Below are 6,104 nucleotides of genomic sequence, written 5' to 3' on the forward strand. Positions count from 1 at the left end.
TTCTCCTGGTAACCCAAATATTTCTGCTACCACAGCGTCTGATACTGTGATTTGCTTGCCCCTTATCATGGATTGTCCATTTTGTAGATTTCGTAGGATTTCAATGGCTATTTCCTCATTGGGTATCTGAAATCTCATAAAGTATGCTATCCACCCAGCTCGAGCTAAAATTTCCCTAGCTACATCAAAAATAGCCAGTCTTAGTGGTTCTCTGCACACTGTTCTTCCTCCCATACTACTTGTATTCTGCAAATGATAAGCGTAGTAGATATAACATAGCAACTAACAGAGCCAAGTGATGGAATAACAAAGGTTGTAATGGTTCTATCAGGTGATACTTTATAAATATAAATATCGTTATTGAGGGATGTTATCATACCACATGCTCTGTGATTTTGGAATGTCATATCATTTTGCAAAATTCAATGAAAAAAATGATAGCGCGTTCATACGTACAATGAAGGTCCCCGCCACCCTTCGAAATAATAGGTTGCATACGATCAAATGATTAAAAGTGTAAAGCACTAGCGACGGAGTACAGGGGTGATGGATTGGCAAGGTATGCTTATTCATGAAAGGATCATAAAGGATATTGGAGTGGTGAAATCATGGCTTGTAACGAGAACTATTAATAAGTGATAGGCTGCCAAGATGTGATATGATAAAGAAAAAGGGACAATTTGCATAAGAAATAGTACTTTACTCCCATTATTCCACTTAAACTATTGAAATTGATAAAACAAAATATTACTCATGCATAAAGGTTCAAGGTACGTTAGGAACACAATCTCTCTGTAGAAAAGATAAAAACATAAGAAGAGGGTATTACAGTAGTTATTGATGTAAAATAAAGCTTCAATACCATTAGCAGAGCTTCTGTTACCCGCAGGCGTCCATAGTCTCGACAGAGTTTCTTTCTAACCCTTGGGAACCATGGTCCTCTATGTATAATTAGGGAAGTGTCTTATGATGTCCATAATAGAGACCAATGTGCTTGCTTGGTAACCAAGTGAACACATTTCCATTCACTGGGAAGTAGCGAAAGTGGTTAGGCTGGCTCATGATGAGACCTCCTGTTTCAAAGGACTTTGTTTGTTTATGCATCCATTGGATCACATCCTTGGTGTGGTGGCCATAGTGGGAATGCCACTTCGCTCCTTCCTTATGATCATGGTAGGTTGGCTCATGATGAGACCCCCTATCCTCCATCTGTGGAAAAAAATCATAAAACTGTTAGTGAATCTATCTATCTATCTATCTATCTATCTATATATATATATATATATATATATATATAGATATATATATATGTATATATGTATATATGTATATATATATAAGTATATATATATATATATATATATATATATATATATAATGTCCCCATTTTATACATAGAGGGTGCCTCATCACTCCTTAAGAGTAGGAATGGCGGAAGAAGTTTGACATCTCAATATAAAAAAATATACCCATAATCTCATTGATAATACACAGAGAGAATTATATAGGAAAGGGGGAACCAACATGGTACAGATAATCAATCAGCTTGGTTTATAGTGGAAATGAGGACAATGAAGTGATATAGATAACTATTTCCTTTCCTTTTTTGATCATCACAAAGCAATCTTGTTAAAGATGATAGTATTCGAGGTATTTGCCTGTTCCACTAGACTCCATATTTTTTGTCCTGAAATATGTTTTGTACCTTTCATGCCATTAAGAGGACAATAAAGAGTGAAACTGGGATTGTCTAGGGATGTTTATGCAAGGAAGAGAAAGAGGATATTCTCAAAAATATTCACAAAGTGTTGTTCCTTGAAGGGAATGGAAAAAGAAAAAGCCACACAAAAAGTGTTGTTCCTTAGAGGGAACAACAGTTGTTCCCTATAGGGAACAACAGTTGTTCCCTGTAAGGAACAACAAAGAAAAAAATCACAAAAAATGTGTTGTTCCTTATAGGGAACAGTAGTTATTCCCTATAGGGAACAACAAAGAAAATAGTCACAAAACGGTGTTGTTCCCTGTAGGGAATAGCAAAGGAAATACACGCTAAAAAAATTGTTGTTCCCTGTAAGGAACAACAGTTGTTCCCTGTAGGGAATAGTAAAGCAAAATGCACGCAAAAAAATTGTTGTTTCATAGAGGGAACAATAGCTATTCCCTATAGGGAACGGCAAAGAAAACACACGCAAAAATTGTTGTTCCTTGTAGGGAACAACAAGAAAAAAATGCACGACAAAATTGTTGTTTCTTAGAGGGAACAACAGCTGTTCCCTGTAAGGAACAACAAACAAAATTCGCACAAAAATTGTTGTTCCCTATAGGGAACAAGAAAGCGAAATATACAAAAAAATTGTTGTTCCCTGTAGGGAACGACAAAGAAAAATTCACACATAAATTCTTGTTCCCTAGAGGGAACAACAAAGGAAAAATAGAAAAGAAAACTACTATACAATCTATTATCCAAGAAAATCCAGACAGAAAGGAAAATTTATGAACAAGTTTCACAAAAGGTAAATTCTTCACTAGACTGGCACTGTGGAAGGCTTGTCCTCCTTAGCAAGAATTTGTATTGTGGAATCTTCCCGTAGCTGCTGGCAGAAGGATTCCCTTGTAAGTAGTTTGTGATAGAGGTGTACTAGATGTCCATTCGCTTTAAAAGAGTAGCCAGAGCCGTCAATGCTGGCTAATGTAAGGGTGCCATTATCATGCACCTCTTTTATCTCGTAGGGGCTTAACCATCTAGTCTAGAGTTTGCCCGAGAAATCCTGGAACCTAGAATCATACAGAAGTGCCCAATCACCTTCATGGAAGATATTCTTCTTGATGAGGGCATCATGCCATTTCGCTCTTTGTTGTTGGATCAGTGCAGTATGGTGAAGAGATGATAGCTGGATTTCGTCCAATTCATTGATTTGATGTAGCCTGTTAATATGTGCTTCATTCAGGTCCAAGCCTACTTCTTGAGATATCCTCAAGGTATGAATTTCAAATTCTATTGGGAAGATAGGTTCTTTGCCAAACACTAGCTGATATGGGGAATATCCTGTGCTATTTCTCCATGTTGTGTGATCTGCCCATAGGGCTTCTGGCAATCGGTAGCCCAATCACATCTATGTGATGCGAATGTCTTTGTTAGTATAGCCTTGATTACTTTATTGGTACTTTCTACCTGGTTGTTTTCCTGTGGGTGGTATGGAGATGTGATTTTGTGCATGATATGATGATTTTTAATGTAGCAGTTTTATTATGGCATACAAATTGTGGCCCTCCATCCGTGATAATTTCTCTAGGCAAGCCATACCGCATGAAGATTTGGAAAATAAAGTTGATTATTGAGTCCTCCGTTACCCGTGGTAATGCTTCTGCCTCCACCCATTTTGTCACATATTCTGTAGTAACCAGTATATATGTCTTTTGATTGGATGATGGGTTTATTGGGCCAATAAGATCTAATGCCCAATGTTCAAAATGTTCAATGAATAATTGTGGATTTAGGGGCATCTCATCAGACTATCCAGGGAGGCCCATTCTTTGGCATCTATCGCATGCCTCGACAAACGTCTTGGCATCCTTAAAAATGGTGGGCCAATAATAGCCCATCTATAGGACTTTGTGACTAGTCATATGGTCTACAAAATGTCCACCGCAAGGTCCATCGTGGCAAGCTTTTAGGATGTCAAAGATTTCATCTTCCCTAACACACCTTCGGATGCATATCGACTCTTGTGTGAAAGAGGTATCCTCCGATCCAAGAGAACTGAGTGTTGCATTGTACTATTTTTTTTCTTTCACTGGGTGTTAGATGCTTGGGTAATTTTCCCATTACTAGGTAGTTCGCAACATCCGCATACCATGGTGATTTCATGGTTACAACAAATAAGTGCTCATCAGGGAACTGGTCTTCCACTGCTACCGAGTCGTCTGTCTTTGGCACACATGAGAGGAAGTATGCCACCGGATTTTCCTTTCCTGGTTAATAATTGATTGTTATGTCGAATTCCTACAAAAGGATCAACTATCTTGTCACTCTTCCATTCGTGACAGGTTTATTGGCTAAATATTTAATAGCAGAGTGATCAATATACAAAACCATAGGGTATCCTGTTATATAGTGTTTGAATTTGTTAATAGTATAGTTTATAGCCAGAAATTCTTTTTCGGTCACAGTGTAATTCAACTCATCAGGAGATAAATTTTTGCTGATGTAGTATATCGCATAAGGTTTCTTATCTTCCTCTTGGTCAAGAACTACTCCAATGGTTGTATCTGATGCATCGGATGAGATCTGAAATGGAAAATCCCAGTTTGGGCCCCATAATACTAGGGCTGTTGATACTAGCCATTTTAAATCTTCAAAAGCAATGTCACATTTGTCAGTCCATGTGAAATTGATATTTCCTATTAATGCATATAATGGTGCAGCAATTTGGGAGAAATTCTTTATAAATCTTCTATAACATCAAGAAAACCCCAAAAAACTATGTACCTTAGTTTTCGTGGGGGGAGTAGGTATTAAAAGGATTATCTGAATTTTTGCTAGATCTACCTGAATTCAAGCTACCGAGATGTAGTGACCCAGGATGAAGCCCTAGGTCATCATCATGTGGCATTTATCATGGATTAAATAAAGCCTGGTAGCAATGCATCTTTGCAGATATTTCTCTAGCGTTTGTAATGCTGGCTCGAAGTGATCTCCATAGGGTGTAAAGTCATCCATGTACACCTCGAGTCCCTCGTTTGTCAAGTCTGAAAAAATTGCTGAGTATGGACCTCTAGAATGTGGCAGGTGCATTGCACAGTCCAAAAGGTAAGACCCTATAAGGAAATGTCCCCTAGGGGCAGGTGAAGGTAGACTTATCCTGGTCTTCAGGGGCGATTTGGATTTGATTGTAGCCACTGAAGCTGTCTAGGAAAGAAAAGAATTTTTTACCTGCTAATGTGTCCAAGACCGGGTTGATGAACGGGAGGGGAAAATGATCTTTTTGGGTTGCTTTATTAAGCTCTCTATAATCGACACATATACACCACTTCCCATTCTTTTTTGGGGATGAAAACTAATGGATAAACCCATTTGCTATCAGATATCGGATAGATGAAATTTGCATTTAACAACTTTTGTAGCTCATTTTTAATAACATCTTTAAGGTGAGGGTTTAACCTCCATTGAGGTTGTCGAATGGGCCTCACATCTTTCTCTGTATAGATGTGGTGCATGCATAATTGGGGATCAATCCCTTTCATGTCTGGGTAATCCCAAGTGAAAGCCTCTTTATATTTTATAAGGAGTTGAACAAGCCTCTGCTCCTGGTCACCAGTCAAGCTTTTGTTAATGTTTAGGACTTCCCCTGGCACAATTTCAATGGGTTTGCTGTTATAAATAGTTGTTGTTGGTATTATCTAGTCATTAATATCTTTTAAGGGATCTTCTTCAATTTTGTTGTCTAGGGTTGCTTCAATCATGTGACATTTTAGATTGGATATGGCATCTGGTTGGTTAATGTAAGTGTTAATAATGTCATCTTCTATTTGATTCTTAAATTCGAGAGCATTTTCTACATTTACCGGTGATCAAATGTTTTCAGTTAAGTATGATACAGGTTGTTTTCTAGTTTTTATTATTGTTAAGATTGGTTGAGCTGGAGGATATAAAGCTAGATTCTTCAAATTATTTCCTTTTTCTATAGTCATACTGCCTGTTCAACAGCTTATGTAAGCATCTGCGATTGCTAGCCATGGTATTCCTAGAATTAGGGGATGTCCATCTCGCCGATTTCTATGATTAATAATCAGGAAATCTGCTGGGTATTCCCAAGAATCTACATACACCATTACATCCTATAATGTCCCTTCTGGTTTGACAACCGATTAGTCCGCAAGTTCCAGTAAGGTCGTAGTTGGATCCAAGGTTGTAATGCCAAGTTTTTGATAGGTTGTTGTTGTGAGAATATTAGTGGCTGCTCCTAGATCAACTAATGCATTGGGGAAGGAACATATATTTATTTCTACTATGACTATAGGGTTTCCTGGTTCCTCATATTTCACTGGTGTTTCTCTACCTGATAATAAATCGGACAAAGTTCCGACTACGTGGACAGTTGGGG

The 6,104-nt window shown here is 37.9% G+C and overlaps 1 non-coding gene across 1 annotated transcript; it reads left to right on the forward strand.

Annotated features, from left to right (window-relative positions):
* Nucleotides 1–1,556: 1,556 nt before the first annotated feature.
* LOC149234561 (small nucleolar RNA Me28S-Am2589) lies at nucleotides 1,557–1,669 on the forward strand. Its single transcript, XR_016246919.1, has one exon. It is a non-coding gene; the product is annotated as a small nucleolar RNA Me28S-Am2589 (small nucleolar RNA).
* Nucleotides 1,670–6,104: the final 4,435 nt, after the last annotated feature.

The sequence above is a fragment of the Pinus tabuliformis genome, chromosome 8 (genome assembly GCF_031772625.1).
Source record: "Pinus tabuliformis cultivar Carrire ecotype Pingquan chromosome 8, CPIR1, whole genome shotgun sequence".
In the NCBI taxonomy this organism is placed as follows: domain Eukaryota; kingdom Viridiplantae; phylum Streptophyta; class Pinopsida; order Pinales; family Pinaceae; genus Pinus; species Pinus tabuliformis.